Here is a 10,665-nt window from a genome sequence, read left to right as displayed (position 1 = left end):
TTCAAATTTGCTATAAAAACTGCTTCAACACTAATCAAACTTGGCACAAAATGTTGACTGGACCATTGTCCTTGCAACAACATGCTCAGGCTTAAATTTTTCTGTTACCGATGGCAACGAGGGGACATCTCAAAATTGCCAAAAATCACTATTTTGCGTTGATTTTTTCCATCAAAATTGATTTCAAAGTGCTGCAACTTCTCAAATGGATTGAGATAGAGTCAAATGCTTTTCAGCGTTGGTTACACGTTACCTTATGATCAATCTGGGGTCATTTACAAGCCTCTCACAAGTCCAAAATTTTCTTGGCGATGAGGGGGACTCCGCCCCCCTTCAAACCCCCCCAAACAGAAGGGGGCACATCCCCCTTCTGGCAACCCCCTGATGTATCTTTTGGTTGGGGGGCCGCGCCGAAAAAAGGGTCACTTTTTTTAACAACATTTCTCAAACAAAAACAAGTGTTTGGGGCCTAAATAAGGCATTTTTTCATCATTTGAGACAACAAAAAGGGGGGGTGAAAAAGGCGTTAAAAGGCGTGTATATGAAGTAATGGGTTAACAGAAAATGATGAAAATACTTGAAATTACCCTAAATCGCGTTTTTTCATGTTTAAACATGGCCTGTCATATAAATTTGAAGAAAAATTGTTGTTTTGTAGATTTTTTCATTTTTTTCATTAACCCATTGCTTCATGAGCATTTTGTGAAAAATGGCTGTTTTCATTGAAAAGTCTCCCGTTACAAGTTCAAATTGCTATAATACTATAAAAACTGCTTCAACACTAATCAAACTTGGCACAAATGTTGACTGGACCATTGTCCTTGCAACAACATGCTCAGGCTTAAATTTTCTGTTACCATGGCAACGAGGGGACATCTCAAAATTGCCAAAAATCACTATTTTGCGTTGATTTTTTCCATCAAAATTGATTTCAAAGTGCTGCAACTTCTCAATGGATTGAGATAGAGTCAAATGCTTTTCAGCGTTGGTTACACGTTACCTTATGATCAATCTGGGGTCATTTACAGCCTCTCACAAGTCCAAAATTTTCTTGGCGATGAGGGGGACTCCGCCCCCCTTCAAAACCCCCCAAACAGAAGGGGGCACATCCCCCTTCTGGCAACCCCCTGATGTATCTTTTGGTTGGGGGGCCGCGCCGAAAAAAGGGTCACTTTTTTTAACAACATTTCTCAAACAAAAACAAGTGTTTGGGGCCTAAATAAGGCTTTTTTCATCATTTGAGACAACAAAAAGGGGGGGGTGAAAAAGGCGTTAAAAGGCGTGTATATGAAGTAATGGGTTAAAACCAGGGCTTTTTATTTGACCAAACTTGTAAGACACCCGTTAGAAGATGTTTCATGATGTTTTAAATTTTTACTACACACATATAATGTAAAACAAAAAGACCTCTGCACCACCCCCCACCCCGGCATGGCCAATTTTTATACAAGGGCTTAAATTTGAACAAACTTGGTCGACACCATAAGATGTTTCATGCTAAACATCTAGGCTCTAGCTCATTGGGTTTTTTAAAAGAAAATTTTTTAAGTTTTTACTATACACAAATAGTTAACAAGAGCTGTCACAGGAGACAGCGAAGCTCGACTAATAAAATACTGGACGCAGTAAGGAGGACAAAACTATGAAAGAAAAATCAATTATGTATAATTATGTGTTAAGTTATAGTAAAAAAATAACATTTGTTAACATTAATTCCAAGATCAAGGGGAATAATTCTAGAAATAGTCATGCTAGAGTTATGGACCTTGTCACACAACATTTGTGTAATGATAAGAAATATATATTTGAAGTTTGAAGTAGATACCTTAAAAAAGTAAGAAGTTATTATATTTCTTAAAGAAAAATCCTAAGTTCAAAGAGAGATAAATCTGTAAATATTGCTTCAAGAGTTATGAACATTGTCACATAAAATGTATTGATGATTAGGAATAAGTATTTGAAGTTTGAGGTAGATACCTTTAAAAATAAAAAAGTTATAATAAAAAATAACATTTTTCTAGTAAAAAATCTAAGTTTATGGGGAGATAATTCTTGCAATATTGGTGCTAGAGTTATGAACCTTGTCACATAAGATGTGGATGATGATAACGTAAATATATTTGAAGTATGAAGTTGATCCCTTTAGAAATAAAATAAGTAACAGTAAAAAATAATATTTTTTATGGAATATTCTAAGTTCAAAGGGAGATAAATCTGAAAATATTGGTGCTAGAGTTATCAACCTTGCCACATAAGATGGGGAGGATGATAACGTAAATATATTTGAAGTATGAGGATGATCCTTTAAGAAATAAAGAAAGAAACAGTAAGAAATAGCATTTTTTTAGGAAAATTCTAAGTTCAAGGGGAGATAAATCTGAAAATATTGGTGCTAGAGTTATGAACCTTGTCACATAAGATGGGGATGATGATAAGGTACATACATTTGAAGTATGAGGTTGATCCCTTAAGAAATAAAGAAGTAACAGTAAAAAATAGTATTTTTAAGGAAAATTCTAGGTTCAAGGGGAGATAAATCTGAAAATATTGGTGCTAGAGTTATGAACCTTGTCACATAAGATGTGGTTGATGATAAGGAACATATATATTTGAAGTTTGAAGTTGATACCTTAAGAAATGACAAAGTTAATAGTGAAAAATATTTTACTGCACCAAAACTTTAATCTAAAATCTGGACGCGGACGCCGACGCCGGGGCGAGTAGGACAGCTCTCCATATACTTCGTATAGTCGAGCTAAAAACAATGAAACCCCTTGGGTGGGGCCTTGTACACACTTACCAGAAGATGTTTCATGCTTTAATATCTAAACTCTAGCTATTTAGGTTTTTTCAAAGAAGGTTTTTAAGTTTTTGCTATAACACATATAAGGAAAATCAATGACCCCCGGGAGGGGCCAATTTTGACCCCAGGGCTTTTATTTGAACAAACTTTGTAGACACTTACAAAAGATGTTTCATGCTTGATATCTAAACTCTAGCTATTTTGGTTCTTTAAAAAAGATTTTTAAGTTTTTACTATATGCATATAGGGGAATTCAATGACGCCCTGGGGCGGGGCCAATTTTGACCCCCAGGGCTTTTATTTGAACAAACTTGGTAGACACTCACTAGAAGATGTTTCATACCTTTAAAAGAAGATACTTTTGTCTAAGCTCTAGCTCTTTAGGTTCTTTAAAAGAAGATACTTTAAGTTTTTTTCTTTTGGTTGCCCATGGCAACCAGTGTCTATGAAACAATATTTAGAGGTGACCACCAAAGAAACATTCCTGTGAAGTTTGGATGAAATTGGCTTAGTGGTTTATGAGGAGATGTCATTTTAAAGTGGACGCCAGACGAAAAGCGATCAAAAAAGCTCACCCTGTCACTTTGTGACAGGTGAGCTAAAAATATTTAAGTGAATCTTATTTTCCTGGTGAAAAACTGGTGGCTCAATAAAGTTCTATACATATTATGATATTTCAAATATTGGAAAGTTATCTCTAGTTCTTGGTGAAAGACTGGTGACTAGTTTTCTCCTCAATGTCATTTCTTTTTCTAATTAGATTAAGTCATGGTACTATATTCATGAGACTTTCGACATCACATCTAAGAACTCATTATCCAACATTGCCAAAGGGCAGGCAGTCTCCTGATATTTCCAATTTCTTTTAAAGTTTATAAAACCACAATATTTCTATTTCTTTAGTGTTTCAGACATGAAGACACATCTTATTCTACATGTATCTTTCCTTATCACTCCTGCTTTTACTGTTCTATCATATAAGCGCCTCTGTTTCCTGAAATATTTGTTTTAGAAAAAGTTAATTGCAAAATTAAAATTCCACTTGTAAACCCTTGCCGAGAACAAACTTACAGCAGTGAAAGGCTTAAAGGTTTAAAATGAAGAAAACTAAACCAATCAGTCGCAGACACCCCAAGTATTTTATCTATTTGCTAAGCAGCAATTTTTTTCAAAAATTATTTAAATTCATAAATGTGAGTGATTCTGATAAGCTATAGACAGCTAAGTGATGATAAGATGATCATATATGTCAGATATGTCGGAGTGCTAACACTACTTACTGTGAATATTCAATATTTTAATGTGAATTGTCCTGAGGTAAAAAGGAAAAGAAAGCTGAAATCCTAAAATACATGTTACATGTCACAATTGTTCTTGCAATTAATTTTGTTCCTAATTTCTTGTATAAGATATTTAAATACACTGTAATTCTTTTTTATAAATTTGGCTTTTTGTGACAATAGTCTATCCAGTGACTGAAGCTCACTGACTTAAAATAAACTGTCCTGTGTCAGCCTTTAAACAAGTCAAGAAAAAAAAAGCTATTAGAATATAATAATTAAGAAATATCATATACAAAATACTTCTAAATAATCATGTACCTCTTCCTTAAAAGCCCATGCTATTGAAAGAGACATTTTTTCCATTTGTTCACTTCAAGGTTAGTCAGATTGACAGTCTCACATTTTAGCCTTTATCTCTCGTGATTTCATTGTCATTGACCCTAAAGCATCCTTAAAATCGATATCCTGCTGTTCACATTCATAAATCTGACATGTAGGCCGAACTTCTGAAACATAAAATATAATTATTATTAGATATACATATAGTATCCCAATAATTATGTTAGTTAATATCAAATCAATAATTTAAGCAGTGTTTCGAAATTAGCAGTAGTCTGAGAGTCTGACTACTAAATTTCTCCTCGGGCTACGCAACTTTTCACAGTAACAGGCCTGACCAGGCTACTGTATTTTCAGAGGCAATATAAACAACTGTTTTGAACAAATGAATCGTGCTAGTGAAATGTCTTTTGGACAAGTGAATATTCCAATATAGTAGTCTGACCAGCCTAGTCGATTCAAATCCTAATTTCTTACACTGTTTAAGAAACAATTTGTTCAAAATTGTCCAAGCATAAAGATTTTTATAGTATACTATAGTAATTATAGTGTATATACAGTATGTATTAAATGTCTTTACTATCTACTATACTGTCCTGAAAATTTCAAGAAAACAACTATCTTTAAAATCCATTTTCTCAGAAGTTGCAAAAAAACCAAGTGAATGAAATTGCTCTGGGTTTGTATTATTCTGTACAACTTCTGATCACAAAAGCTTCAAGGACATTTATGAGTGAGTCAGGTCCTATCCTGAAAGATTGACATCATTGTTGTTCAAGTTTGAAGACAATCCATTCAAAAATAACAAATTATAGCCACTAATAGCAAAAATCAAGAAAATTTAGACATTTACCTTGAATGTTAATATGGTGGTCAAGTTAATTTAGTTTAGTCTGGTCTATTTGAAGGGTTGTTGTGGCCAAGTATGAAAGACAATACACCAAGATCTGAAAAAGTTATGAACAAGGTTAAAGTTTTGATGACAGCAATGGGAAAGCCATCATGACTAACAATATATTTAATAATTTTGGCCCTAATGCAAACTGAAAATTCTAGCCTATAAACACTGTTGAGACTAGCTGTTCAGCATTTTTTCAATAATAAATAAATGCAATAATAAAGTCGGTAACTTGCAAGTCTTCTAACATTTTTACAAAGAATGAACATATATACAGTGATTTTTTAAAACTCATCAGTGTGGGTCCTTAGTACTTGCTGGGCTTATAAATCTATGAGTCCCATAATTTAGCCGACAAATCCAAGTTACAAATCTTAATACTGCTTAAGTGATATGACAGGTATATTAACAATGGAATGGAGAAAAAAATGAATTTGATTTCTATATTAATTACAATGCTTCTGATACTTGAAATTATTCAAAACTGTCAAATAAATTTAATATGTTTATTTTCCATTAATTTAGTTTGATATTAATCAAAACTTCATTTTCCTTAATATTTTTAAGCTTACCTATAGTATAGCACATTATTATATCTTAGCTGGACCTAGAATATGATTGACATAAGTTGAACACTATTTGGTATTAATTTTAATACCAAATTTCTGTCAGACAGGACTCCCTACTTAGAAAAAGTATGCATCCAAAAGATGCACATTATTTGAAACTTTGCATCCATAGCAAATTCATTGAGTTCTGGACTCAGGATGCAAAGGTAAAAAAATCACTGATATATATTTTTTCCTTATAATTCTACAATGATGTTCAGTCATTTATATTATAACAAGATATCGGAAAGATTATAGATATATCAGAAATGAATTGGCCCGTGGACTTTAATGTCAATCATAGAGCTCTTATGCAAAATGTAATGGTAAGCAAACATCCAGCATGAAATTTTCAAGTAGCCACAAGTTAAATAAAATTATTAAAAATACTTTGTCATGATTCAATTACTGCTGGAAATTGACCCACATGTTTTATTACAAATTTATTACATCAATATTGTCCATAGAAATAATAAATTAATTTTCAGTCTCTTTTCTCTTTGCGCTTTCACACAGATTTGAATTATTCAAGTCCATGATTTTCAGAAGGAAAAAATCTTCTGATCATCAAACACTAAAAATTACTATACCAAATGCAAATTGCAGTCTGTGCGAAAGGCTGCCTGTCCTCGGACCTCGCCAAATAAAAATCAAGAGGGCCATGATAAATATTTATACAGTTATCGAATATCAATTGTACACAACAGTTGAATATAACATATTATAAACTTATTTCTATCTTAATAGATAGTCTATATACAATAGAAATGAAAAAGCAAATCCTTCACAACAGTCAACACTGTAAATTCGAATCAGGGTCAGATCGGCCCTCAAACGTATTTGGCCCTCGAGACAGCTCGGCCCTATTCCAACTCAGCATGGGTCAACTCGGCCCATAATTACATAATTACTGATAATGATTACTTTTCTTACTTTTTGATATGTTTTCATCATAACTGTCATGGTTTAACATTTTCACACTAACAGACATCTACTCAAGGATATTGAAAAGTATGTGAAATTGTAGAGAAAGAAAGAATTTACAATTTAAACGCATTTTATGCTACTCCAGATTTTTTTGGTAAAAAAATATCGTTAAACAAGCATTTGCCATATTAAAAAACAAACAGTATTAAATACAATAAAATTCATTGTCACAAAAATTCAATCTAAAAACTCTATTTATTGATTAATATTTAAACATATATTGTGTTGATATCTCTTCTAAAGATAATTATTTATCTTAAAGATAATTTCAAACAATATTTTATTAACTAAACAATCTAAACAATCTATATCCTAATAAAGCTATATGGTTTTAATAGAGGACCGAGTTGACCTGTCCCGAGTTGGTATAGGGCCGAGTTTACCTGTAAATTCAATAATGTAAAACAATCCTTGACCTAATTTCGTTTGTCTAAACAAATTAACATCTGCAAACACAAAACGATTTTGAACAAAGAAATAAAAGCATTTCCACAAACCTTTGCGATGTTATTCATCAGCAAATCTATGTCTTGGATGGAGAAATCTGAAAAACACGAACGTTATTCTGTCGATGGTCCGAACAATGGCGGGTGTGCCCTACTAGTCAAAACCAAGTTTTACCAAATTGCATCCGTTAATTCCAGAATACCTTTGAAAGACTTGTAGTGTTATCTTGTTTTTTATTATTTACATAATAATATTTTTGTTTCAAACGCTTTGATTCTATGAAAGTTTGCGAACCATTTTTTGCGAAAATAGTACGCTTTTTTAAGGCCACATATTGTATCCATTGTTTCCTCTTGAGTTATTGACGTAAAAAAAATCAGCGGTGGCATAAAATGCTATTCAATAAATTGCTAAATATATACAATAAATACTTTCATTTCCCTTCGGTTGACTTACATGTGAATTTTTCAGCATCTCTGCTACAAAATGACACCTTATTTATATTCAATTTATTGTACATAGGTACATGGACACAAACTTTTCTGTGGCCTAATGCGTAATAATACTGATGTTTTTTTTTCGTACACGTTTAAGATTATGTTCCATTGATGTTAGCTAACATTGAATATCATCATTTCAAGTTTTTTTGAACATCAGCTTTTTCTTAAAGTCATCCACGTTTGAAAGTATACATATAGTTCTGCTGCACTACTTTCTTGGTCGCATTAACTACTTATTTTCTATTGAGCTTAAACAGAATGCAATTAGGTGTTGTTCGTTCTTTTTGATATAGGCAGACCGATAATATAGAAAGGAAATTTTTTTTTGAAAAAATTTCCTTCCAAAAACTGATTCAAAGCTAGTGTATTAATTTATTGGTTCACGCTGGCATCAGTTCCCCAACAATCGCCAGAAAATAAAACCACAACACCTTACACAGGCCATGATAATTAACATACTGTAAATAATTAAAGAGTTTTATTCATTTAGCCGTTTAAAATTCTACAAATTAATGATTACCCCACCCACCTACTCCAACATAACTTGTTCCAGTCCATCCAAGAAATATCCATGATTTTTTTTAACATATTTTTTTGGGTATTTTTTCGTCTTGTTTAAGTTTTTGTTGTTTTTTTTTTTTAAAAAGATAAAAATCTTTGCAGATGTTCATAGTATGGCAACTTTAGTTTCAACAATTCTGTGAAGATTGTTTCATAGCATTGTAATAGAATATGGTAAATAAACATAAATTTGATTGATCGAACACTTTCATTTCTAGTTTGAGTAAATAGATAAAATCTCTATGAATAGGGTAACACTGTTTCAAGCAGTAGAAATCAAACAGCAAGTTTTATTGACAATTTGATAATCAAATATTCAAGTTTACGTGAAAAATTATAAATTCCATTTAGAATTTCTTCCCGAAAAAAAAGCCTGCTTTAATTCATGTCCCTATTTTTACGTAAAAGAATTAACTCCCTTTAACATAATTAATGGAGCGTAAAAATCATGTGGCCAATTTTGTAAGAAAATTACACTGACAGGAATCATAGTCATCGAAGCTACAAATTTTCTTCTCAAATGGAATTATTTTGATTATTAGATATATTAACCCCCTAAAGTCACATTCCACCTTGTACACAGGCACAAAACACTCTCCTGGTACTGATAAAGGCACTCTGTCAGTACAGGAATGATTTCCCTCATGGGTAACAATACAATCATATATATCCCATTCAATAGTTTTCCTGAATATTTCAAATATAAAAATCACAAACTGAAAACATAAGAAATCTCTTATACTGGACACAAGTTTAACCCATTCTGATAGGATAACTCCACAAAGTCAACATTAAACATTCTAACTTCAAGCACATACTAAAAGATTTAAATAATTTTTTTTTTTTCAACTATCTTTGCTCAATCAAGCAGAGATCCGTTGACCATTAAAAAGATTTTAAATCAATGGCCCATTTAAAAGTTGCCTGCATAAAACCTATGCTATTTCCTGACATATTCCAGAATAGATTATTCCTATTGTAGTCAATTCTGTCACACTATGGCCTTCACTGTTAACTCCATTATACAGCTCAATTAAAAACAAGAACTGGAACAGAGGTATATAATCACAGAAGCAAACTTTGGTCCGATTTTTTTACAGTGGAAATCATGATCTGCAGGAAAAAAACAAAATCTGCCAGTTTACCTATATACCGTCATGGGATTAAATCTGCTGAAGCTTAATACATAATTCCTCCAAAAAATGTATAAAACTTTTAACAAGATTGTTATTCATCTTGCAATAAAAACATGCTTAATCATTTTGAATCAAATCAACTATTTTCTTAACTGACTCCTTTCAAAAGACTATTTATAAAACAGCTTGTTTTTTTTCCTTTAAAGAAAAGTGTTTTTCAAAAACTTTCTTTTTTTTAAATACATGTACTTAAAAAAACTTATTTATTTCTTAACTATCCTGCGATTAGAGCTCCAATTACTTTTTTGTATCCTTTATCTTTTTTATATATATAGCCTCAAAAACATTTTTGTCCTTTTAAATGAATATTGCTTCAAACTTTTTATCTCTATAAACGATATATATTGTGCTTCAAAAACTTATTTTATCTCCGTTCATGAAGAGTATATTAATGAGTATCTCAAAAACTTCTTTGCCTTCTTTCATGGAGAGTTCATCAATTTAAAACATGTTTTTGTAACAGTAAAATTCAAATGTTCCAACTTTTCAATCTTGAAATCCCCAACATGTCCTGAAAATTTTTGCAAGTACATCTTTAAAAATCCCAACATGTCCTAACAATTTTTGCATGTACATGTAATGCAAGCATATATCCAAGCACAGGAAAATTCAATCAAATAATGTGCAAGCAAAACCACTTACAACACACAATGGTTCTGGTACAGGTTTTCAATCTTGATTGATGGCATATGCAGCGCACAAGCCTTTAATTAGTAAAATTAAATCTGTTACAGTCAGCTATAGTTATAAACTTTATTTGGAATCAGTTGACAATTAGAAAACATGAGTATATGGTGGCTGATTTGGATTCTGTTGTCGCTAGCAACAGCACGACAAAGCGACAAATGGCTTGTTATTGGACTTACGTCTTGTCGTCCTGTCGCTCAATGATGCATGCCAAACGGCGCGTTGTCGCGATGTCAAATTTTTGCTTCGCTCAAATCGAAGGATTTGCTTATAAACCAAGCTACAATGAGCAGTTCAGCGTGCTTCGCTAGAGACAGGGCGACAAGACGACAGCGAGCCATTTGGCGCATTTCGCT

The 10,665-nt window shown here is 32.3% G+C and overlaps 1 long non-coding RNA gene across 1 annotated transcript; it reads right to left on the bottom strand.

Annotated features, from left to right (window-relative positions):
- Window positions 1–3,662: 3,662 nt before the first annotated feature.
- Window positions 3,663–8,185, bottom strand: LOC132760668 (uncharacterized). Its single transcript, XR_009629868.1, has 4 exons — window positions 7,416–8,185; window positions 5,279–5,372; window positions 4,405–4,592; window positions 3,663–3,797 (listed from the first exon to the last, which is right to left on the bottom strand). It is a non-coding gene; the product is annotated as an uncharacterized LOC132760668 (long non-coding RNA).
- Window positions 8,186–10,665: the final 2,480 nt, after the last annotated feature.

The sequence above is a fragment of the Ruditapes philippinarum genome, unplaced genomic scaffold (assembly GCF_026571515.1).
Source record: "Ruditapes philippinarum isolate M1 unplaced genomic scaffold, ASM2657151v2 ctg1481_1_1_1_1, whole genome shotgun sequence".
Classification (NCBI taxonomy): domain Eukaryota; kingdom Metazoa; phylum Mollusca; class Bivalvia; order Venerida; family Veneridae; genus Ruditapes; species Ruditapes philippinarum.
This window is presented reverse-complemented; position numbering and strand designations above follow the sequence as displayed.